Genomic DNA, 27,349 nt, shown 5'->3' on the forward strand with positions numbered 1-27,349 from the left:
ACACTTCCCTCTGTGTACCTGTCATTATTCCATTTCTTGCTTCACTTCTGGGCCCCTCTTTTTTTCCCCTTTCTTAGATAGGACTGCCCCAGAACAGGCCCGAAACCTCCTATTCTCAGTCATATACAGCTTGCTCTGTGCAATGTTAGGCAGCCCCAGGTATCTGGCTTCCCGCTTTCCTCTCCGTGTGGCCTTTGGCTGTGTGCTTGATGCTCCTTTCTTGCTTGATTTCTTCAGTGGGTTTCCCAAGAGCTTGACTGTTCTCTTCATCCTCAGATGTCCCTGGCCCATGATGCAGCCCCCTGTACCACTTTAATTGAGCCACCACGGGGAGTGCAGATGTGCTGGTTTTGATGGCCTCTGTGACATCCTTCAGAGTACTATTCCTTCCTATTTGCCTTTAAAGGTTACTCATGAGCCAGGAGTCGCTTCCCACTTGTCTTCTCTCTTGTAAGCTCCCTATTTTGCCCTCCATTCTCCTTCACTCTTTCATGTCTCTCCTTCTTTATACTAGGATGTTAACCTCTACCACTTCACGAGGGGATGGCCACCCCCTACTTACTTCAGTTGCTGGATCCTTCCACCTTCAAGACTCCATCCCAGCAAGAAGCATATGCACCCCCTCCAAATGTTTACAATATTTACAATGGCCCGGGTTCCCCAATTGATTATGAGAGGTATAGAGGCAGAAACTTCCATCTTTACCCCTGTGTTCCCAGCACCTCGACACAAACTAGATGCTTCATAAACCAACACTACTATTTTCTATTTTGAGTGCTATAGCGCCTGTTTCTTCTGCTGTAGGGTTACAAGGTCTCCAAAGTAATCAGGTTGAGGGAAATACAGCCATCATTTTCTATAGACAATGAGGGGTTTCCTACTCGGAGTTCTCACCTACATAAGATTTTTTGACTTCTGTCTCGGGAGAGACAAGCTTGAGGGTGGTCTGTAGGTGTTAGTTGATGAGGTAGGAACTTTAGAGTTAATTAGAAGCCCCGGCTACAGGCAAACTTCCTCTGCAGTGTTCCTGGGAGGAAATGTGGAATTAACAGTTGGAGGTCGCTGTTAGAAAACTGCCCTGTCCCTCTTGGGCTCGGCCTCAGGGAGGTGGTTCACCCTGCTATTTATAGTTCCACTTTTCTTTTGTCACTTTAAGTGTGGTCACTTCGACAAGGGTACAAGTGCCTGAGGTCATGGACTGCTTCTTTGTATGTCTCCAAGAGCAGATGAGGGTTAGGGGTGGTGATGTGAGGGCTGGGGGTGGGGCTCAGTACTGGGTAGATCTGAAGATCAAGGAGGTCTGCCCATGCCAGCACCATGACTGAGAGATGGTTCTGGAAGATCTCATCTTCCACGGAGCAGAAAATAGCATGAGGGATGGGCAGAGGGCTCACAAGGCCCCACCCATGTGTGAGGAGCTACGGACAGTCTATGGTTGCTAAGAAAGGGAGAATTAGCGCTCTCCAGTGAAGCCCTCCAGGATAGGTTGCCCATGGCCCAGTGGCCAGCCCTACTCCCATATGCCCAGGGGCAATATTAACTGGATCCAGTAGGAGAGACACATATCTACTCATATTAGAAAAGGATGGGGAGGGGGTATGTGGGATTTTGATGCCAGGAAGGAGCAGATATGATCAAAATGCATTATAGCATGTATGATATTTCAAAAATATTCAACAATTACAAACTCTCAAAAACATCAGTTCTTATAATTTGCTGTTTTGTTCCATGAAGTCATTGTGGACACTGAAGTCTTTAACAGAGTCTTTGTTAGACAAACAGGGGTTAGGGTCCTGCAAGCCTCTTGTCACCGCACTTTCATCCAATATGTGTATCTAAGGACACCTTATTCAGCACATACAGTTACTTCATAAACAATGAACTCAGCCACCAGCACTGTCATGCTCACTCGCTCAGCTCAGGCCTGAATGACGCTCTTGCAATGTTCCCTTTGGGAAATATCTCACAGCTTTCTTGAGCTTGGGAGTGTTCTCTAGTACTTGAGTGCTATACTAGGGGTACCCTTAACAGTGACAACACCTCAACACTGATGTCCCTTTAGCAGTGACGTCACCTCTACAGTGATGTCACCTCAACAGTGATGTCACCTTAACAGTGACCTCATGGCAACAGGGATGTCACCAACCCAAAATACACAGTGTGAAAAATGGAGCCCCACAGAAAGAGCCTCCTTTACAGAATGAGAAACGAGTCAATCAGGTGGAGTCACCTTACTTGACTTCAGCTGGGAACTTGTCGCCTTTCTTCCCCATGTCTCTGAGTAACCATGTAAGTGCCACAAAGTTTAACTTTGGAGTCACAACAGAATTGCAGTGGAAATGCAAATTCACTGACAATCTTCCTTCCCTCCATCCCTCCCTCCCTTCCTCCTTTCCTCCCTCCCTCCCTCCTTCTCTCCCTCCCTCCCGTTTTGTTTTTGCAAATGGACTATGATGTCCCAGTTCCTAGAACAGTCCTGACTCTGACGTTCATTCTCTAATTTCCATAAATCTTCTGCTGTATTTTGGTGTGCGGTGTATACGGTATACACCTGTGATTGTGCAGGTGTGTGTGCTAGTGCATGAGCAGCACCCAGAGGAGGCCATTGGGTGCTCTCTGTCGATCTCTGCTCTACTGCCTTGAGATGAGGTCTCTCACTGAATGAAGAGTTCAACATTTTCTGGCTAGGCTGGCAGCCACACATGGCTTTTTGAATAGATACTGAGCATCCAACTCAGGTCCTTATGCTTGTACGGCAAGTACTCTCACCTACTTAACCACCTCGCCAGTCTCAAAGTGGCTTTCTTAGAAGCCTTGCTACTCATTAAACTAAACGTTGTCTGCTCTTGGGGATGTATTTTTTTTCCTCCTTCAGAGATACAAAGCTGGTGTACTTTAGTAAGATATAAAGCCTGGGAGATGGTCAGACTCTACTGGCAGCAAGAAGAAGCCTCAAAGCACCAAGCACCCCAGCACCAAGGACTCAAAGATGACCCTAAAGCTGTTGAATGACATCTTTCCTTACGTTTCATGTAGCAAGCAGTTGCTGAGAAATTTATTATTACTGTTTCCTCTCCATCTTCTTCTTTCTCTTCCCTCATTCTTTCCTATTCTAGAGTTTAACAGGTGAGATCCAGTGTCCCCCTCTGGCCTGCACACCCTACCCTCTTCCTTTTCAACCCCTCTTCCTTTTCCTTTTGGTCTTCTTATACAAGGTCTGCTTGGTAGTCAGTCTGATTTCAAACTTGATATCTTCCTGCTTCGACCTCCAGAGACCCAGGAATCACAGGATGCCCTGCCATTTCCAGATCTAGGGGTGCTCTTTTCAAAGGGACTACTTTTTATCTGTCCTGTTTGGTAGCAATCTACAAGGAATGCCTGTGGATGCCACTGGATATATAAGCCCTGGCGCTTGGAGGTGATCATGTAGTAACAGACTAGCTGGATGAGGCTCGTTAATGCATAAAAAGCTTGTCCTTCGGAATGGACATAAAGGCTTAAGGAGGGTGGTTCCACAGTGGCAGAGGCTTTGCTGTTAGTTTGGAGCTGGGGAGTGTGGAGTGAGATGGGATAGTTCTGGAGGAGACGTTGAAAGAACTGTGTGGTACCATGAGATGTAAAATGTTCCAGGTAAAAATGTTCTACCTGGAAGGGCAATACCACTGTCAAAACTATGACTATGCAGCGAGTTCTAATGTCAAAACAGGGGTCAGAGTCTGAGGTTCACACCAAGTAGGGGGGTGATATCTACCACTGTGAGGGCCAAAAAAGGGGAAGCTGAGTGCTCTAGGTAGTGCTCCAACCAAGGTTGGAGCCGATCCCATGGTTCAGACTGGGCAGAGCTCCCTCTGTTTGGCTGAACTGAGTTATACAACAAAGTATCCGGGGTCTGGAAGTGGTTAGGCAGGACTAGAGGGATGAGTGAACCTTTACCTACTTCATTACATTCAGGGGAAACCTTGTGAGAAATAGCTCACATTGAGCTGATAGCAGAGTCTTTCAGGCCAAATAGACAGATTTTCTCATGCCTCCAATGTTATGACCCCCTCTCGGTAGCCCTCACCCATCACTGTCCTCATTTTACATGTATCCAACTGAACCGGTGACGCACAGGAACTGGTGGAAGAAGCAACCTCACCAGAGCATCTGCTGTCCTTAAGCCCCCAAGCTGATAGACTCAGGTGAAGTGCAGCTGACATATGCAGCGCACTAAGCTATTACATTTGCATCTTATATTGAACCTGCCTGTAATCCTCTCATGGTAGACAGAATTGATATTCCCGTCTGATGGCAGATGCTAAATTACGAAGAGCTTCCATTAAGGTTTTGCTTCAGTGATTATACTGAATCTATAGAAGACTACCACAGCAAAGCATCCAATGCCTTGGGCTTTCGTCTGTCCAGCCTGCTTAGTGGCTTAATTTGGATTTACAAAATAACCTCACTCACCTCAGACCCCAGCTATTCAGCGATGACTTCATTTCGATGGAATCTATAATAGTAATGGCAATAAAATGCTCTAAGAAGTCAGAAAAGCAGTCAATGAAGTCACATCATGGAAATACAGAGGCTGTAAAGGGTCAAAGCGTTCATTCTCAGTTGGACTGAAGCTCTGTGTGTGTGTGTGTGTGTGCATGTTTGTGTGCACATGTATGATGCGTGTATGTGCATGTATATGTGCATGCACCTGTATTGGTGTTCATATACATGTATATGTATTCATGATGTGTTTGTACAGGTAAGTTTGCATGTGTGCATATGCATGTGTGCACATACATGTGTGTGCCTGCACATGCATGCATAACACACGCATGCATATGCATGCATCCATGTATTTATGCATGTGTGTATGTGTGCGTATGTGCAGGGGTATTTGAACATGCATGCACATATGCACGATATAGAGGCCAGAGGTTGATATCAAATATTCTTAATATATCTTCACCTTATTCTTTGAACACAGGGTCTCTCATGGAATCTAGTGCTTGTTGAGTCGAGTGGACAGGCTGGCCAGGAAGCTTCCAGGATCTGCGTGTCTCTGTGTCTCCAGTGCTGGGACTATAGATGGATGGTATGTCCAGTTTTTACAAGGATGTTGGAAATTTGAACTCAGGTCCTCATGCTTGTACAGCAAGCACTTACTTCATCAAACTATCTATCTTCCCAGACTCCAGGGCTCCATTTAAGGACAAAGTCTGAATGGTGCTAATGGGTAATGGCTGTAGGCTGTGGGAGATTCACTGCATGGTGGGAAGCTACTCTTCATGAAGAGAAAGGGTGTGAAACAAGATGTGGGCTTTGTGATCTTGGTCCTCACAGAGGCTTCTTTGGCCATTCTGTTCCCTCTGGGGAATGGGTAGATAAAGTTTCGCTTCAACGCAATTGGCAGAAGAGGCTCTGCCTGGCTGTTTCTGGAAACTTACACTTACTTTTAAAAAGAGTCCACGAGGCTATCTGAACTCACAAAGGTGAGACAAGTGCCGAAGGTCCCCACAGAATTCTGGGAAGTGTTACATGTCACACCAAGAGAGCTCGCACATTCATTCACTAGCAGCACACTCAAGGCTTCCCAGAACCCTGGGCATGGCTATGGTTGTAGAAAGATGTGCTAGGGATTCCCTCAAGTCCTGTTGGTACTCAGCACGTGGAGACTGCTGTGATCTTCCTTCCTTCTCAAGAGCTGGTGCTTGGAGGAACAAGGCTTGGCTGACAAAGGACTCCTCAGTCACAGACCTTGAACCTCTGTGCTCCCAGACATGACCCTTTCAAGTGAATTTAGTGCTGTGAACACAGGATGAAGACAGGAAGGCTACAAATGATGAACTCTGAATCCAGGATCCAGGGTGGCACCCGCTGGGGCCTAAGGTGCTGGGTGGACCTGGTTGTGAGCACAGCTTCACCCTACCCCATCTGAAAGTGGGCTTTATCCCAGCTGAAAGGATGTCTCAATGAATGTTAATGCCACATCATTTACTAGAAAAGTGGGGACACCATAACTACGTGTTTTCCTTTTAAATGCTCCTGTCTTGATGCAAGTCTACTTTTTTAGATACAACATTCTTGAAATAAACAATAAAGTGAGGTCTGCCTTTTCACCCTTAAATCTTGCAATTGACTTCCGTTCCTAGACAATTAAATTCCACAGAAATTAGCAATTCTAAAATGCTTAGCTCTTTTAGACTAGATGAGAAACCAGGTGTTTTAGAAGTCCATAAATATGTATAGTATATATTATTGTAGGAACTTATTGCATGTGTATAATATATGTGTTATATTATATATACATAACACACACATATATATGTTTTCTATAGAGGGAAGATGGATCCCTTTCTACTTCATGTCGTGCATATTTTTTCAGGCTTCATAGACACAAAACATCAGTATGTGTATGCATGTATGCATGTGTTTCTCTGTGTATATGTCTGGGCATGTACCATGTTTATATATACATGCATTTTTGTGTATGCTTGCATGCATGTTGTTTATTGCATATAGTGGATGACCACATGTTTTGTAATGTGTACCCTGCATGCATATGAGCATGTATGTAGAGTGTATGCATGTGTGTACTGCGGGACAAGGGAGGTTCTATAGAAGGTTTCCCTACTACATAACCCGTCTACACAACAATTCACTGTCTATTTCACTGAACCTGTGAATGAGGTCGGTCAAAGCTGGTATGCTCCATCTTCATGTTGAATGAAGCTTTTTTTTTTCTTTTAAAATTGAAAACCATGTTTTTATTCCAAAAGACTGGGTAAGGTGGTATTTTAAAAATAATTCTAGTCATTTAAATTTAAGACCCTAGAGAAAAGAGTTCCATCTATGATCCAAATCTACTCTCTGGCCCAGAGCCCAAAGCATTTTCATTAGCTGGAGAATGGATACGGTTTCATTCACTTTAAGCCTTGCTGCTCTGTAGTGTTTGTTCAGAGACAAGCTAACAAGTGTCACTGGCTGCGTTACCCTTAATAATATGTCTCCTTCCCTTGAATGAGCTATTTCAGTTGCATTATTGCCATTTAAAGGTGGCCTTGTGCTTGCTCTCACACTTTCAGGGACTACAGAAGGCATGTTGGAGCTCTCCTCCAGGGCTTTGCCTCTTCCATTAGTGAGTTATCCAGAGGAACAGTTTCAATTGTTTTTGAAGACATTCACAGGAAAAAAAAAAGAAAAAGGCCATACGGTGCACATGCTCAGACACCCGGCACTTTGTTTTTGCTTCTACTCATGGGGATCTTGCCCAAGTATGCTAAGATTTCCTCAGGTTTTAAAATTAATTCATAAAAATCCTAGTCGAGCCTTTTCAATGAGCAACGTTGACATATAAGTAAGAAAGACAAATCACCCATCAGGAAAATTGGAGGGAGATTTTTGACCAAGTGTGCTGCTGAGGAACCTAGTAGCCAGTCAGTGTCCACATTCAGACTACATCACCACAGCCAGTGGCTGCTTCCACAGGTGCCAAGGTAGCAAATACACAGTATCACTGTTGTAAGCAAATATACAGTGTAACAACAGTTGTAAGCGAATATATAGTGTAACAACAGTTGTAAGCACAAGTGGAAACATTACACTTTGCTGGGATGAGCTGGCTCAGAGGTCAGTGTGGACATTGTTTAAAGCAGAAAATGCTGCACATGGTGTGTGTGTGTGTGTGTGTGTGTGTGTGTGTGTGTGTGTGTCTACAGAGGCCAAATGAGAGCATTGGATCCCTTGGATCTGGGTTACAGGCAGTTGTGAGCCATCTAACAGAAGTGTGGGAGAGCTTCCTAGACATCTGTCATAAGATTCATAGTCAGGCAGCTACCAGTTCATGTGCTAATCGCTCCTTCATTAGCAATGATAAGTCAGTTACAAATACACAGACTCATCAGCATAGCTAGATCTCAGATACAAAATACCAAGCAAGAGGCTTGTACACAGTAGACGCTCAATGTGCATCACGTTGAAATCAGCATTATGTATTCCATGGTAGAACATTTATTAAATATAACGAGTATTATGTTTAATAGCCAACCAAAATGTAGAGTGGTGGAGCCAAATCCTGGCAGCTACATCTACAATACAACTCCTGCACCTAAGGCTCAGGGATCATAGCAGAAGAAAAGTGAAAAGCCCGTGTCTCTTAAGAATGTCAGAAGCTCCACCCATAAAGTCTCACCAACATGACTGACAATGGATCCTGAACAAGAACAACAAGTAGACATAGTAATGTAGACTGGGGGGAAGGCAAGCCTAGGAGGTGTCAACTGTACACAAAGAATGACAGGCAACTAAGGAATGCTGGGGGGTGGGGTGGGGAATAGTCTCCCTCAGGAAGGAGCACACCAACTGGTTATTAAATACCAAATAGTTATCCCTGAAAACATACATACAAGTAACATTATACAGACTGATCAAGTTGTATTTAAATATTAGAAATATATGTATGTATGTATGTATGTATGTATGTGTACATACATACCCATGCGCACATTCCCAAGTCCCTCACAAATATTCATGTAGTAACAATGAATAAAAACGTAGCTATGAGTTTGAAAGAGAACAAGGAGGAGTAGATAGAATTTGGAGGATGGAAAAGTAAGGGAGAAACCACATAATTATATTATAATCTCACAAATAATTTAGAATATTATCACACATAGTTTTTTATTCTAACTCTGCGGGTCTTTTGGTGTGGGTATATACTCTTTATTGTTAAATTTCTATACCTCAAAAATTGTTCATTGTAATGGTTCTAAGTACCTCGATTCTTAAAGGAAGTACTTAGGATATTAATTCACTGGTTATGTGGAATTCCCCATTTTGTCTCCCCTGACAGTGAATTACTGAAATGAGTCATAATGTCACATGTCAAGTCTGATTAAACAATGATGACACCTAACACAGCACCCAGACATTGCCTCCTTACTAAAGACCTGGACTACAGCTGGTGGTACTGTGAGGGGACAGTGAAACTGCAGGGTGTGGACTTGTGGGAAGAAATAGGTAGGAGCGCATGTCCTTGAAGAGTGTATTGGGACCCTGGCCCTGGCTGTTTCCAAACTGCTGAGTCAGCAGCTTTGCCTTACCATGTTCTCTCACAATGATGTCTGCCTTGCAACTTGTCCCAAAGTCAGGGACCATGTAACTAGGTATTGAATTCCCTGGAACTATGAGCCATGAGTAGGCCTTTCTTCCCTTTAGGCTGATTGTCTGGAGTGTTTATTTTGTTGGAGGGAAGGAAAGCTGATGAATGCAGACTCCAGGTGTGGCCCTCAGTCTCTGATGCACATTACCATATTCTGTCGGCTTGCCGGCAGGTATATAACTATTATATGAACTATCTTGTATAAATACAAATTAACAAATCCAAAATAAAACTATTTTGTAGTTGAGAAAACCAAGGCTCAGAGAAGGAAGTGATAGGTGCCTTTGAATTCAGCAGGTAAAGAAGTCTCGCTCTTCACCACTACACTATAACTTATGTTTCAGAGAAGAACCAGAAAAGATACTCTATTGCCACATCCCTGGGAAGATAGCCCACCCCAGTAGAACAGATAGGGATGGGATAGGTGTAAGACTGAAGCACTCTCTACTCCATCTTTATTCCTCTGTGGACCAGTGATGCTGGGGAGGGAGTTGGGTGAACAAGCCACTCAGTACTGGGCAAGAAGAGCTGTGATATGGTGAAGATCCATCCAAAGTTTTCAGCATAAAAGAGACATAATAAGAACTTTAGCAAAAGAAGATTACCACCAGTGAATGTGATAGACTGGGAGGGGGAGAGATATAGGGTAGAGAGACAGCCCAAAAGACCACAAGACAGATAGTTAGAACTGGAGGAGTGACTCCAGGGTCAGAGAGGTTGTGGAAGTACATCTAGGACCATGGATACAAAAGTCAAGTTGAAGCTGGGACTGTTGGCTTATGCTTGCAATTCTAGTACTCAAGAGTCAGAGGCAGGAGGACTGCCATGTGTGAGTCAGGGCCCAGCCTAGGCTACTTTGTGGGGTGGTGGGCTGTGAGAGGCCGTTGGGAACCTGGTCGAGCATAGGCCTTGAACTCCATATAATACCCTAATGGGACGGTAGGTGTTTGGCCTTGCTTCTGGTCCCTGGTTCCTTTCACTTATCCACAGCCCCTCCCAAAGAAAGGTTTGTGGCCTTAAGTCACATAGCACAGGTAGAGGGAGTGACTATAGGTCACAGAGCCTCAAGATATCTCCCAAATTAATGAGATACCTAAAGGCCAGAGGTTGTAGCCAATTAAGCATTCCTTCCCAGACCCTCCTACTTGCAAAAGATATTTACCTCAGGTCCTCTCTGAGGACACCGGGTACAGCTTCATCCACTTTCTGCCATGACAATAAACCTTTTAAAACCATGGACTTCCTCTCGTACTTGGCACCTCCCCCCCCCACCCCCCACAATGGAGGACCATGAAGATGGTCTTCAACTACCGAGTTGCCACCTAATCTCCTGCCAGAGGACTTCTTTGCATTCCTGCCACAGAGGCCTGTCAACTCAAGCAAGCTAGGCGAGCCAGCTGTGACCCAGCCAAGTGAGTTGCCATGACCAAGAGTCTCTACCCGGTGGGGCACTTCTGGAGCTTCTCTACCTCGTCCCTCTCGGCTGCAGGACTGTCCAGCCCGTATGCCTCCGTCTCAGTCCTTCTGTGGCCTCCCAGTGGTGCCTGAGTGCCCAAGGGCTTAGACCACCAGTCTCCCGCCAGCCACCTCATCCCAGAGACCCCACAATCCGAGAGCTCTGTCCCCGAGGGACCTCAGACTGGGATCTCCCCATGCCTGGAGTGGAGCTCGGTGGCTTCTCATAGCCCAGCATCCGCCTAGTGTCTGCCCGGTGCCGTGTGGAGTATACTCAGTCAAATTCCTGTGCTTCTGCCCTCTGAGCTATGGTTCCATCTGCCTGAGGGAAGAGATGCAGGATCCACAACTCAGCCCAACAGGTCCCACACCCACTCGAAAACCACAGACCCCACACTACGTGGTGAGCTCCAGATCAGAATGGGCTGCATAGCAAGGTCCTGTTTGAACTTCAAGGTTAGCGTCCAAACTACATGACTGACAGAACGAGGTAGCCTCTTGGGAAGGGGTACAGAGAAGCTTCAAGGACAAGAGAATTTGAGGGGTGGGGAAATATGGACACAGATCATGACATTCTGACAAAATGCTTGAGAACCTTGTCTGGGGACCGAAGTGGGAAGTGAGACTTGGGATTTAAAATCCCTGCGGAGCCTGGCAGGTTAAGATCATAGGCACAAGAAATTTTGAAGGGAGAGCAGGCAGAAGCAAATGAAGAATGATAAAGACAGATGGACAATGAGGAGAGAAAACAGAAGAGACAAGGTCATAGACAAGAGGTGAGCTGAGAGCTGAGTGCCCTGGATGGAACGGAGGGGGGCATTTGGAGAAAGAGGAAAGTAACACACAGAAGGGAAGACGACCCCAGAGGAAAGGCCCTGCATTCGGCCACGGGCACCCAGGAGGAAGCTGCTTCAGTAGAGTAGAGAAGGAAGAGTGGGAAAGAACATTTGGTGAGAAAGTGCAGAGACATGGATGACCTGAAGGTGACAGGAGAGAGATTAAGACCAGCTCACATGGTAGAAGGATCCAGGGAAAGCTTATTTGGGATGAAGGGGCCAATGCTCATAGAACAAGAGGAAGAAATGAACGAGAGACAGAGTATCTGCCCAACTCAGCTGGGCAGAGGGCCACCGAGGGTCCAAGGAGGGATGGACTTTCTAAGGCTTGCTCCAGCCCTTAAAGAAGGGGATGGTGAGGAAGCCTGCAGACGTGGAAGACAGGGGAGGAACGGATAATGACTTATGAAGGAAGGCCGTCTCCAGCAAACAGTGGGAGTGTGGGAACTGGAGAAGCTCTAGGAAGCAAGAGGGTGGCAATAAACATCAGGCACGGGATCAGGGGGCAGAAAGCAAAATGTACGGAGCAGGAGGGTGGGCCAAATGAGACAAATGACACACAGAGACAGCGGATTGGTTGACTTGGCTCTATGACTTTATGCTGCAGTGAGTGGTGGGGCAGAGCATGTATGTATGTATGTGTATATATTTTACATATACATGCATCTATACATGTATGGATTTATTTCATATATATGTACATATACATATGAAACAGAGGTGGGGCCATAAGAAAGACAGCTATTAGAGAAGGGAGGGTGACTAGAAAGTGTGTGTGATGGGTTATGATAGCAATAAGTCACATCAGGTCAAGGTCACTTAAAGGACTGAGAAAATACTGCCCACCATAGTAGTCTCCAAGGTGTCCTGCTCAGAACTTCTTTTAAAGACACCACATTCTGGTCAGATTTTGTAATACTTATCTGTTTTCTAGCATGGAAGAGGCAAACACTGATGCATTACAGGTTGTAGGCTGGTCTGGAGACTTATGAGGCTCCAGAGTGAAACTCTGCCACAAAATGCAAAATGTAATACAACCCTGTCTGGAAACAGCCAATCGACAACCTCTGTTTGTGTTGTGCACCTCTGAATGCATATAATATTTGTTCTAGGCCATAGTGGTCAGTCAGTGACCAAGCTGCTGTGTCTTTACTTCATACACTGGTACTTCTTTACCAGGTAACATTTGTGCAGGGACTTCTCAGTGGCTTGGTTGAGATGTTTCTCTGAAGGGCTCATGGCCTGACTTTGTCCTACCTAGTTCTCCTTTTCCTGGCCTCGTTTCACAGGTGCAGAAACTGCCTGGCCCTTTGAAGGCTCTAAGAAGGGATGGTCTATTTGTTCTACTTTGTACTTCATAGGCATTCCTCAGAGAAGCCCTTGTAGATCTAATTCTGTTCTAGCTTCTGCTTTGGTGAAGTCTTGAATTGACACAGTTGGTATAGCCATTATTAGTGGAGAGGCTGGTGGCTGGAATGTGTATATATTGAGGTAGGGCCTCAGATATGTGAAGCTAATACACTTCTTCTTTTTATTTTTTTGGAAATAATTACAGATTTACAGTAAGCAAAGATAATAAAGTTCCCCGGGTCATTCACCCAGTTTCCTCCAATGGTAACATCTTACACAATTCTATTATGACATTAGAACCAAGGCACTGGCATTGACATAATACTGTTGCCCAGTTTATATGATTTTGTGCAATTAGGTTCTCATGTCTCTGGCCACCTCATAGTTATTGATCACATAAAAGCCACTAAAGTAACAGATTTTTTTTCCAAGCCAGCAACCTCTATAAACTAAAGGCATGGGGAATGCTTAAATAAAGCTTTAGGCATTGAAACATGTGGGCAATGGGAGATGTCTACTTAGGAAAAAGCAAATCATCCATCCATCCATCCATCCATCCATCCATCCATCCATCCATCATCCATCCATCATCCATCCATCCATCATCCATCCATCCATCCATCCATCCATCCATCCATCATCCATCCATCCATCATCCATCCATCATCCATCCATCCATCCATCCATCCATCCATCCATCCGTCCATCATCCATCCATCATCCATCCATCATCCATCCATCATCCATCTATCCATCCACCCATCCATCCATCCATCATCCATCCATCCATCCACCCACCCATCCATCCATGTATCCATGTACCCTTCTATTCATGAATCTGTACATGCATGCACGTAATGCATGCATCCATGAATGCGTGCATCCATGTACAAGTGCAAGCATCCCTCCATGCTACATGCATGCATATATCCATTTATCTATCCACACATCCATTCTTGCTCAGCCCTTTCTGAGTTCTATATTGAATCCATTTTATTGAAACCCTGTTATCAACATGGCAGCAACAGCTCTCACACATCTGTTTGGGTTCAGATGCACTCAGCAACTGGGACACACTGTTGTTTGGTGGTGGGGAAAGAGGTACACAGAGCAGTCCTGGGATCATTTCCACATTGGCAGCATTTCAACTGATAGCAGCCTTCTGTTCAATGGCCAGGATCAGGCCTTTTTATGAGTCATTGTAAAGTGTTAAGTGCATTGACATATACTTCATAAATGCTAAATAATAACAAGTCAGTGAACCCAGAAGTATTGGATTCAGTATTCGAGACATTAAATCCAAGTTATGCTGTTCTAGAAGCCAGGCAAACAAATAAATCAACCCCAAATCAAATAAAGCCACATCCATCCCAGCCAGCAGTGGGTGTTGTCTGGAATGTTCTTTACGGGTGAGTGGCTCTCTCATGAATGGGCACTTGTTAGTATTTTACCTGACAGATCACCCACAACGCCTTGCCTGTAATTTGGAAGAAGAGTTTTATATCCATTCCACAGCAGACAACAGTGACACTATATTCTTAAGGCTCCATTTCTCTTTATTTGATGCCAGAAAATCATATCTGCTGAAGCCCTGGAGAAGAGCAACTGTCACCCCACTGAGCAATTAGACGGATCTTGGTGGGGAGTCTCTGTAGGCAGCACTGGGAGACAGTGTTTGTATTTCAAAGCTAGGATTTAGTTTTCGTCTAAGATGTGAGTCTCTTTAGGGGTCCTTGTGATTCCTTGAGGCACGCAACGTGGAAAGCTTGCAATGCTACATAATCCTGCATTGGCAGACGAAATGGACTGTGGTATGGCCTGAGTGGTTTTCCGATTCTCTCTCTAGAGTTTTAACTGTGGCCTGTTGCAGTCCGATTTTGAGATCTATAGACACCACTTCTTTTCTCTAGGAACCCATGTTGGATCTACAAACACACCCACTGTACCTGAGCACACATCCTCTTAGGCATATGACAGTGATGGTCCCTTTGGGGACCAAGCCAACTTGGTGTGAGCAAAGGCTGACCTCAGAGCAGATCATAAGATAGAAGATGTCAGAAAGCAGTGTACGCCAACATGATCACATTTGGAATACCAGATGGGAAGAGGAACCATTCCACAATAGTCATTTCTAAAAGAAGTTTAATCTTATTCATTAAATGAAAAGCAGGCAAGGGGAAGAAAGCTGGAGAGGCACTCTTAATACTCAGGCCTAGCAGAGGAAGAAACATTGTTTGGAAGATAACACTCAAAGGGATGTGCAGGGCCCAGGATCACAGGGCAGAACCTCTGTCAGATGTTAAACTTGCTAATTCTATTTCTGGAAATGCTAAGGTGAGTCTGGCTCATCACGGCTGCATGGTGCATACCTAGATCATGTGTCTCACAGGTCTGGGTGCCAACACAACAACATGCTAGTGGTTCCTTCATATACTATGGACTGCCTCAACCACCTGGCAGTATGCCAGATGGCAGACTTCCTTAACCTCCCAGATCCCAACTTGAGGGACATAGGGCAAGGGCTGGGGAATGATGTTTATATGCCCTCCAGTGATGGAGGGCATAGGGTGGGGCTGTCCATCACACTTTGGAAATCATTGCTTTCTTTTTCAGTTCTTGCAAGGGTGAAACACATCAAAGCTCAAGAAAATACGTTTAAAATAGTTCCCTCCGACACTTATGTTTTGCAGGCATAAGAATTGAGAGGTCAGGTACTTGTCACAGTGTCACCCAGCCAACGACAAACAGAAAGTCAGGATTCCGAAGTTACAGCTAATCATAGGGTCCTCTGCACTCACCATACTATTCCATTGGGTGGATTTCTTGTCCTTCACGCCTGGTATGTCCATTAACATAAGTAGAAACTAGGGCATATTTGCATTATATTCTACATATAATTATAATAGCTAAAATGAAATTATAACCATGCGATCACTTTTATATTCCTTGGAACAGCTAGTAAGATTTTTCACATTGCCAAGATGAGTATTAGGAAAAATGAATTCTGAGAGTAGCTGCACTTACCTTAAGATAGGCCCCAAAGATGATAGCGGGGACTTAGAGCCATTCTCTGCCCCAGCACAATGACTGAGTCACCAAACTAGTGTCTACAATAAAGCAAAAAGGAAGCGTTTCAGTAAAATAAGGTCATTAAAAACAACAACAACACATGCTGACCACACTGCTGTAAAGCTAGTTTAAAGAGTTGGAAGGCCACTCATCATTAAGTCAATAACTCGATTTATATTGGGTGGCCATTGTTCACTTAAAACAGCTCTGCTTCTTTATATATTCCAGATGTATCTTAAAATTTAAAAAATTACATTTAATTAAGTGTATGTGCATGTGTGTGTGTGTACACAAGCGTGCATGGGGCATATGTAGAAGTCAGAGGATAACCTTTCTGGAGTTGGTCCCTTCTTCTCATTGTGTTGACCCTGGGACTGAACTCTGTTCATCAGATTGGCAGCAAGTATCTTGACCTGCTAAGCCCTCTCTGTAGCCCCAAGGTGTTTCTTTACTATGACTCTGTGAAGACTAATTCCTGGATATGATTCTGAATTGGGAGAAAGACTCCTTTCATATGAGACTCTGAAAAACGTTTGACACAATTGTGCCTTGATTATTCTCATTAGATAAAACCCAGAAAATCAAAGAGCCACTACATCAAATGAATGAGGAGCCAGAAAAAGCATGGGGGAACCTGGTAATAACTAACAGGACTACATTTATGGTGGAAAGGCCCATTCATTTATTTGAGGCACGATTACATCTTTCTATGCACCAGGTAGTTAGTTAGTCTGCTTTGTTAGATGTTAAGTTTTCTGACATGAGGCAGATTGATAGGAAAGATGGTACATTTCCATCTTGAGTCATTTGTCAAAGGGCCAAGGTCTAATGACCTTACATGTTGTGGAGACTCCTTTGGGCATCAGGAAGCTAGAGTCCAGTTCTGGGCAACCCAAAACTCTAGGTGGGGTCTCAGCATGAACATAGTTGAGATGTAGGGACAAACAATCATGGGAGCTGTCTGTACATTGTAGGTTCTTTTGCAGCACCCCTGACCTCTCCCTGCTCGATGCCAGGGCCATCTCTACACTCAGTAGCGCCAGCCCAGCTTGTCTCCAGATGTTGTCAAGTGCAGTCCAGAGTGAAACTGTTCCTGGGTGGAAAACACTGGATCATAGTGATGAGAATGAGTTTTAGCATCTCTCGGAGACATCACGCATGGGTTCCCCACGTACTGTCACATTTAGAGTTGACCTTCAAATTAGACAGTACTTCTGTTACACATACGGGACACCTAGATGCAGAGACACTAAGACCACTGTGTAAGATGACCTAATTATCAAGAGGAGATTAGAACTTGGGGCTATTTGACAGCACCTTTTGCTTTTGCTATGGATAAATAAATAAATTTACTAATTTAAAAAATTTATGTGTATCCGTGTTTTGCCTGCATGTATGTTCGTGCATCACTTGTATGCAGTGCCTCTGGAGGCCAGAAGAGGGCTTTGGAAATCTTAGGACTAGAGTTATAGCTGGTTGTGTGCCTCCTTTTGAGAGTGCTGTGAACCAAACTGGGGTCCTCTGGTAGCAGTCAGTACTCTCAGCTGCAGAGCTCAGAGGTATCTCTCTAGCCCTCTTGCTATGAAATGTTTTAAACATTCAAGAAAAAAAAAAGCACAGGAAAAAAAAACACTCAAGTACCTAGTTCTTCAACAGAATGAATGATAATATTTATGCATATTTTGCTTTATATTGTCTGGAAAACCTTCCTTGATCTTGTTTGGCACACTTTCTTGTCTAAGTGACCATTTTTACTGGAGCCAGTGCCATATTCTTATAAAGTATAAGAGACTTTATACTTTGCTTACTTGTATGTACACTCAGAAATACTTGATATTCTAAAAACATGCACAAAAAGTAATACTCTTTTTAAACTGTTGTCTTTTGTCTTTACGCAGCATTAATTTGTTTGTTTATTTTTTTATGAGATAGGGTCTGACTGTGTAACTCAGGCTGGCCTTGAACTCAACAATCCTCTTGTTTCAGCCTCCTGAATGCTGAACTCACAAATGTGTCCCCTTTTGGTGGACACATGGGCTACCTTTCATTCTTTATTATTTACAAGGTGCACCTCTGGGAATACGGCTGCGTGTGTGTGTGCACATGTGGGAACATTTAGGAAATACAGGTGGCTGCAGGCGGGGTTTCTGGGTGACAGGGTGAGCAGCATATCTTTAAAGTTATTAGATATTGTCAAATTGCTCTCCAAGATAATGGTGCTGAATTACACTCCTTCCAATACACAGCAAGATTGTCTCTTGCCATCCTCGCCAACCATCCGTATTTTCAAACTTTATAATGTTTTCCTGTCTGGTTGGGGTGAAATAGCATATAATTATGGTTTCAAACACTCATGTTCGTAACCACTTCATACTGTCTTGCTTCTTGGAGTCTCATTCACGCAAACATGGAGAACATGCCTTTGCCTGTTTCTTGAAGTCGTCATGAACGTGTGAATGCGTTTTGTGTATATGAAGCACCATTTCTGAACACTGCCGGTGTTGGTGGCGGAAACATGTACTTGCTCTAGAGGATGCAAGGTGACAGCACGGATCAAATTTCAAATTCATACATATTTGCTTTGGACTTATAATTTCAAAAATCACAAAAATCATTACATAAATAGTGCAAAGAATCTCATGTCCAGAGTGTCTAAATGACAACATCTTATCACATCTATATTAGAGAGAGAGGGAAAACTCTGTCCTACTCTTTCACATCGACCTCTCTGTGTTTCTCTGTGGACATATACATGTACACGCACATTGTTTTTCAAAGATTTTTATCCCTGAAAAAACTGAAAGCAAAGTCATTGTTATATAACAATAGAAAAATCTATAAAACAAGGAAATTAACATCAATACAATACTGCAGCCTATATGTCTTATTCACAGTTTATCCACTATCATATCATGCCATATCATACCATATATCATGTATATATCATGTCATACCACGTCATCTCTCATATCATGTCATGATATATATCATGTCAGGTCATATCACGTTATATCATGTCATATATCATGTCATATCATGTCAGGTCAGGTCATATCATGTCATGATATATCATATATCATGTCATGTCATATCATATACCATATCATGTCATCCCATATCATATCATGCCATATCATGTCATATCATACATCATGCCCTGTCATATCATCATGTCATATCAGGATTTTCACACTATAAGAAACAGTTTGCCTTTTCCAGATCTAAGAGGTCACTGCATTTAGTTACCTTGTCTTCACTTTCTCTCTCAAAAATTTTATTTATATATGTTTATAGGTGTCACAGAAGCCTGAAGAAGGATAATCCCCTGGAGTTGGGGATACAGGAGGTTGAACTGTGTGACATGGGTGCTGAGAACTGAATTCAAGTCTTTTGAGAGAACAACAGCTACTCTAACCATTGAGCCATCTCTCCAGGCCCAGTCCCATTTAACATGGACGAATCCTTAAGTCTTCAGGAAATTCATACTTTTGAAGACTATAGTGCATTGCTTGCTTTGTAGACACTCCCTCAGTTTTGTCTTGTTTAGATCCTCATGATTGGATTCAAGGTTGGGTTTTGTTTTGTAAAAGTATCAGAGATATGATATGTCACTGTAGATACATTATGTGTCCTGTGATTGTTAAAGTGATTTTTTTTTAAAATTCATTATAGTAGTGTCTTCTGGGCTTCTATTTTCACTTTGTAATTAGAAAGTATCTGTCAGGAAGCTATCATGAGACTGGAATATGCTACTGATATCAGCGTGGACTCATGGATTTATAGCTTATATCCATCATTATGTACTTAAATGTTCAATTTGTTCATGCTTAGTCATCCTTGGAGTTGGCACTTGTGTCTTTTGACCTATTTCCATTTTGACTGACCACCTTTCTGACACTGCGAGACCTCCCAGGTACATGACGTGTCTCCCCACTCGGTCCTGGGATTGTCCATTCTCCAAGTGTTCTTGATCCCTTTGAGTGGAAAGTGGCACGTAGGAATCCAGATCTGGGTACATTTCCTGTTCTTGGTACACAATTTAAACCTAACCGTATTGGGTTTGATGTCAATATCTCACTCAACAGGTGCCTTGGCTACTGACTTAATATGAAGTTATTAACCATAGCATTATATGGAATAGCAAAAGATTGGGCGTAGCCTGCTAATCTGTCGATAGGGGTCTGGCTAGATAAATTATTTAAATCCACATGCTAAGGCACGGATTATCCACAAAAGGTTAAAGAATAATGTAAAAATTGGCATTAATTTAAAAAACCAAAATATACGACTGTGAGCTGGAGAGGCAACTCAGAGGGTAAAGGGCATGCAGTACAAATTGAAGACTTGAGTTGCTCTCTCCAGCATCTATGTAAAAGAATGTGTATGTGCATTTGTCACCCTGGGACTGGGGGTGGGGACAGGTGAAGCTCAGGGGCTTGCTGACCCTTGTCATTTTGTCTTGCCAAAATGGTCAGCTCCAGTGTCAACTCTAGAACAACACCCCAAGATTGTTTGCTATAATAGACTTAAACAAGTCTTCTTGTTATATTATGTGCATGGGTGCTTTGGCTTCATGTGTGTCTATGTACCATGTATGTGTCTGGTACCTATGGAGGGCAGTGGATCCTCTGAAACTGGAGTTTCGGATGGCTGTAAGCTTCCATGTGGGTGCTGGGAACCAAACCTAGGTCATCTGGAAGAGCAGCCAGTGTTCTTAAGCACTGAGCCATCTCTCCAGCCTAACTGTGGTCGATTTTAAACTGGCACAAGTTCCTGTAGCTCTTCTTATCAAGCAGGTAGGGTTGTTTTCCCACGGGATGGTACAATATGAGACCAGAGCCTTTGTTACGAGGGGTCTCGCAGCCCCTGCATCCTCTCTCATAGAAGGCTGCTGCCCTGAAGGGAGGCCTGGAGTAGCTTGTGGGAGGATGAATGACCGTATGGGGCTGATCTGAGCAGTCCTAGTGGGACCCTCATATAGTAACCTATCGGTCAGCGGCCAGACATGCATGCAAGATCCAGCCCAAAGCGAGCCACCAGCAGACCACATATATCAACCACGTTGTTCCAGAACAGAAGAGATGGTCTAACTCCTCAGGTGCCCCAGCCAACCTTCAGCCAGTGACCTAACCAATAAAGACTTCTTGTATCAAGCCAGTAAGTTTTGTAATTCTTCATTACATAGCAAAAGACTATTGGTTATGAACTCAAAGTTGCCTAGCTTCAATAAGTCCAAAATTGCAGTGTATTAGGAAAGATGGGGTGATTGACTTCTTCAAAGAATTTCTTTTCCACATATTGCTTGGTCTTTGTCCTTTCATTCCTAGAAACACCCTTGCCTCTGCCTCTGTAAGGCAAAGAAAATCTGTCTTTCAGAGCCTCAGAACAACACTGTAGCAACAGCAAGAGTGATTGGGGTCAGCTGTGGCTGTGTATGACACACACACATACACATGCACACATATAGATACACACATACATACATATACACACATACACAGATATACATGTACATGTATACACATACATATACACATACATACACATACATAAACACACATACACATACACACATACATATATATACATATACATACACAAACACACATGCACATGTACATATACACACATACACATATAGACATACATACACACACACACACACACATACACACACACACACACACACGAAAGCAGAACAGTGGAAGGAGGAGGAGGAAGGGAACAGTGGGAAGAGGACCAAGTGCAATGGGGGATGAACATGATCAAAATATATACATGAATGAAAATGTCATAAAGGAACCCATCACATGTAATTACTATACGCTCATAAAAGACATGTTAAAAAAGAACTTTGGTGGACAAAGTGAACCTTGGGTAGTAGCTGGCTCTTCTTTGCAAAGGACTGAATTCTTTGCCTGGTAGTTTTTAGGGGAGAAGTTGTAGGTGGTACATATTTTCCTACCACGTAAATAAGCGGGAAGGCAGAGCTGAGTGCCAAGCACCACATGTATGGTCGGGAGGGGGAAGGGCGTGCACTCCCACAGTTACTCAGCTAGAACTGCTGGGGACCAGGCCCACGGGAGACTGACATTTAGACAAAGTCACTCTCAGCCACCAGCACAGCAACCATGCAGGGCAGGGCTCTGAATGGCTCTGGCATCTGTTTTGTCCAGCCTCATGCCCACATACTGGGACCGCTTGTTTACACCCAATAGCAATTAGCACCGTGGTAAAGGCCTTGTGCTCTGTGCTAATTCAGACGAACAAGCGTGTCTGACTCTGCTAGTCACAGAGCACGCCGGGCACACCTGCCCTCTCATCGGGCCTTTGTTTTAAAATGAGGGGCTGGTGCAACCCAAAAGGTTCCATTCTCTCCTTGCTGGAGGATAACCATGGAGACCCAGGGGAGGCTACGGCTGTGGCCTGCTTTTTGGCCCTGAATATAAGCTTTCTGCCATGGAAGGACAGTGAACAGCTGGGAGCCAAAGCGGCTATTCACAGCTAGCCAAAGCTAACAGGGTGGGCCCAGGGAACACCCATGGGCATGCAGATGCCTGGCTGACAGCAATGCCCACCGCTGGAGACTGTTCTGAAACCATCATGCACACAGGTGGGAAACAAAGACCCAGGCTAACCTCACTTTTGGGATTGAAAGTTCGTTGGTTATTTTTGCGAAGCCTTCTCGGCTGAGCAGCTGTCTGCTTTGGACTCTACAGAAACACCCCGTCTAGATTCCAATCATCTACTTGTTGGGCTTTAGCTTTGTTTTAAAGTCAGGATCATTACGATATTTATAGTAAAAACTTTTCACTTAAAAACTATGGTAGAGGGAGTTTTGACAAACACAGACAGGCGTCCGTTACCGAGTCAAGGAATAGAGTCTACTGTTGGTTCCTTCTTGTAGGACTTGGGGGATGGCTCAGTGGGTATAGGCGTGTTCAGATGACACAGCCAACCTGAAATCTTGTATCAAGGGAGGCCAAGCCGGGGATTCACTGCAGGTACCTGGAAGCAGGAATGACGTGGAGACCACGGAGGAGTGAAGCAGCCTACTGGCTCATCCTCTCTCTGGCTTGACCCAGCTGCTTCTCTTCTAGAGCTCAGGCCCAGCTGCCTAGGAGTGGTACCACCTGGGTTGGCTGCCCCCTCCCCTTATCAATTAGCAATTAAGAAATTAGCAAGCAGCCTGGCTTGTAGGTCAGGGTCCCAAATCAGAATCCCACCTACGCTGCTGACCAACTCCGGGATTCTTACACATTGCTAACCCCCTTGGCCTCAGTTTCCTCATCTTTAAAATGGGAAAGAAGCCAGGCAGTGGTGGTGCACGCCTTTAATCCCAGCACTTGGGAGGCATAGGCAGGTGGATTTCTGAGTTCGAGGCCAGCCTGGTCTACAGAGTGAGTTCCAGGACAGCCAGGGCTACACAGAGAAACCGTCTCAATAAATAAATAAATAAATAAATAAATAAATAAATAAATAAATAAAATAAGATAAAATAAAATGGGACAGTAGGAATATAGCTTTCAATTGAAGACAGGTTAGGAGGGCTGTGAGATGTTTTTAATCGGTTTGAGGAGTCACAGTCTTGAGGCTTGCTACTCCAAAGCACAGCTGTTCATAGAACAATACTCTGTATTTGTTCAACAGATACATATGGCATTTTATTTTCCGATGCAAGCACTCTGCCAGTGAGCCTTGGCTTACCACTAAATGATTCCTACCACTATTTATTGAGCACCTAACTTGTGCTTCACTACCGCTAGAGTCTGAGAACACAAAACAAAACACCCCTTTGGGTTGAGGAGATTGCTCAATGACCAAAAAACACTTTCCATGCAAGTGTGTGGACTTGAGTGTGGAACCTCAGAACCAAAGTATAGTAGCCCATGTCTGTGACTCAGGGCCGGTGGGGCAGAGACAGGATGCTACTGGGGAGTTCTCTTTCCAGCTACTCTAGCCAACTGGGGAGCTCCAGATTCAGTGAGAGATCCTGTCTTGGTCTTGGAAAAATAAAAGGTGGAAAGCAATAGAGGAAAACACATGGACAAGCATGTGTGCATCTATATACTTGTAAACAACACATGTACACACACACACACACACACACACACACAGGAAATATTAGTATTTATCAGTATATTATTTGAGTGATGAGTCAATAGCAACACTGAATATTGGTGCTCCCTGCCCTGGATGGAGACGAGCTACAATTCCTGCTCTATAGCTGTCTGTCCCTAGACAGGCTAAACTGACGAGGGCATTTGAACCCTCAACTGGTAATATTTTGGGGGTTCCCATGCCATGAGGAGGAATTGCAGAAAGCAATATGATTTCTAGCCCCCGAAGTCCCATAGATGTAAGGGCTGTGGACCATTTGAAGAATATTTATTAAAACATGAAGGATATGAATGGTCCATAAACCTACTATCTAAATTGTCCCTGCTGGATATGAAATAAAAGTATTTTACCATGTGGTTAGAAAATTCAACTTAAAAACAGGAAGCTGTAAAACAGAAGTAAATTCTCACTGTTCTCAGTGGGCTATTTTGCAGGCATGTGTCTGAAGTCTTTTGAAGGCATATTTGGGCACTCCTGTATGTAGAATGTGGGATTAAACCAAAGAATATTTGTATTTATGGGGTAGGGCTTTAAGTCAAGGATAGAATAGTGTCTGGTACATATGAGGATCAGGGTTTGAGTCTAAAAATTTCAAATAAAGAGAACATGTGTATTCAAACATAGCTCTCACCGGAGTCATTAGAGACTCCAAAGAAGAGAGTAACAGCAACACCTCCAGCCAGGAATCCATCTTCTACATCTTCTACGTTAGTTTGCCAACTCAGGGTGATGGCTGACACGTCCTTTCACATTTCTTCTTCCTGGGATATTCATCTTGGTTGGTTTGCACACAGCCCAGAGTATCAGTCTTCCCCTCCATGGACTCTGCTCTTCACAATCATCCTAGAAATGGCGCCTACTTCAGGAGCCCGAGTTGACCTGCCTTCTCACCTGTAAGTCCCCTCACGTTGTTCGAAAGTCTTTGATTTCTGTGATGCTTGTTTATTTTGTCCCCAGGTGTTTCCCATAGCCATTAGGAATGGTGTCTATCCTAACTGCTGTCTTACTCTATTGGTATTTAATTCACGATCAGTTCTGATGGTTACCTCCTGTTCTGTCTATTCACGGATCCTGTCTTGATTCCACTCATCTGTCTATTTTTTTTTTTATTTAGCAGCACCAAATTGCTTTAATTATTGTTGCTTCTTAATATGTTTTGATAATCTGAAAGGGATAATTTACTCCATTACTCTTGTCTACCCCCTCCCTGAGATTTCCTAGGCATTATATATTTATATCACAATAATTGCCAGTATCGCTTCCCTAATTTTCTCTCCTCAAAGAAACCGGCTCTAATGGAAATTCTGTAAGCATGACGTTTGCTCTCTATTTTTGATAGTGACCCTTTGTGGGTTTAAGTAATTTCCTTATATCTTAGACGCTATGAATTTTTGTAATGAATAAAAATTTATTTTTAATTGATTGATCTTTCCCTATTGCACATGCAGTCCTCATGTCATCTCCTGATATCAAAGCTGCTACCCCCCCTTCTCAGGTAGAAACATTTTACACTGCGGAGATGTCATTCTGTCAGCTAACATGAATTTTGTATTTCAGATGGCACTGAGTTCAACTTGCTGCTTTTGCTTGCATGGCCCACAGCTCTTCATGTGGGTTCATGTCTGAAGTTGGTTTCTGACTTTCTTGTAGGTCTTAGGAGATTTGAGGATCCCCCAGCCTCATAAATTGAGCTGGGTATTTTTCCTTTTCTAGTCTCTAGTAGAGATGTGATATCATGCCTATCTATTTTTCTAGTTATTTAAAAAAAAATAGAAATTTTCTACTTTTTTATAAAACCAACCAATTTTCCACCATATTGATCTGTACTGGTTTTGGACTATAGGTTGGATAGCTGCCATTTTAGAAATGATTCTTGTTATTAAAAATTATACATATCAATTTAGTTTTCACTATACAGACTTGTGCTACCATGCCTGGCTAAGTTTTCATAATGAAACTAAATATTATAGGATTTCCACCATGCTCCTGAGGATATGGGTGGACCTGAGGATATGGGTGTACCTTTTGAAAACCTTCTGAATTCAGATTGGCCTAGAAACTGAACATTTTAACTCTAAAATGTAAAGATGTCTTAAAATGTAAGAAATTAAATGAATTAGCGTATATTGTTTACTGCCCTTGGTTATTTGAATTCCTTTTCAGTTCCATTTTAGTACTTTTAGGGGTATTAATATCCAGTTTATAAATAGCTAAAAAGAAACTCATTTTTTTTCTCTTAGCCTTAAAAAAAAGTTTAGGTGGGTATACGTTGACAGTTAACTTTCTTTTTCAAGTATTTTTTTTTTTTGTCTTCTGATCTCTTGTCTCTCCTTTGCTACTGATAAGTCTGCAGTTCATCTAATCTTCATTTAGCTCTTTATTTCTTTCTGTGTGTGCATATGTGTGTGCCAGTGTCCCAGTCTGGAGAGGCCAAGAAGGACCTCAGGTGTCCTGCTCGTTTCATCCTCTGTCACATGCCCTGGAGACAGGGTCTCTCCCTGAACCTGGAGCTAGACCGGCAGCCAGCGAGCATCAGAGTCTCTGCCCTGCTATGCTATGAGTTACAGGTATGTGGATAGCCAAGTCTGGGTGATGTGGATTAGAACTCAGGTCCTCGTGTTTCTGCAGCAAGCACTCTAAACCACTGAGCCAGTCTCCAGTCTTCTTGTTTTGCTTCACTTTTTTTTTTTTTTTAGCAGTTTTGTTGTTATGTGTTTGCCATGGAATTATTCTTATTTCATTTTCTTTGTATCTAGCATGTTTTATTTAACACTTTTCATACTTTTTCCCTGACACTCTTACCAGACATATGCCATTACCATACAATATAGATAAACTATATGTGTATGTGTGTGTGTGTGTGTGTGTGTATTGAATGTATCAAGTGTAGAGCTCATTTGATACAAATTTTATTTTTTCATCTTTAAGATTTCTAACAGGTATCTTTGGATAGGTACAGATAGTCAACTGTTTTTACTTTACTGACAGTTATTCCCAGATAATAGTTTCATTTCGGTTTCTAGAATATTCATGCTTAGCCAGGCATGGTAGCACAAGACTGCAATGCTAGAGTTCTTGAGGATGAAGTTGAAGGACTGAGAATTCAAGGCCTGCCTGGACCACAAAGGAAGATGCTATTTCAAAACAAATAGAAATAACTCCCTAAGACAAAACCTACAGTAGTGTCCTTGTTCGTTTTTGATGTTTACATCTAACATCCTTGCTAACGGGCGAGCATCTTTACCTCACACCTTCAGATTGGTTCAGAGTAGTCACATGATCGTATTCCTGCCCGGATGCTTCAATGGTGGCTGGCATCTGCTGTTTTCCTTTGCGTTAGATTTCTTTCTTTCTTTCTTTCTTTCTGTCTTTCTTTCTTTCT

This window comes from Grammomys surdaster, unplaced genomic scaffold, assembly GCF_004785775.1.
Source record: "Grammomys surdaster isolate TR1022 unplaced genomic scaffold, NIH_TR_1.0 187, whole genome shotgun sequence".
Taxonomy (NCBI): Eukaryota; Metazoa; Chordata; class Mammalia; order Rodentia; family Muridae; genus Grammomys; species Grammomys surdaster.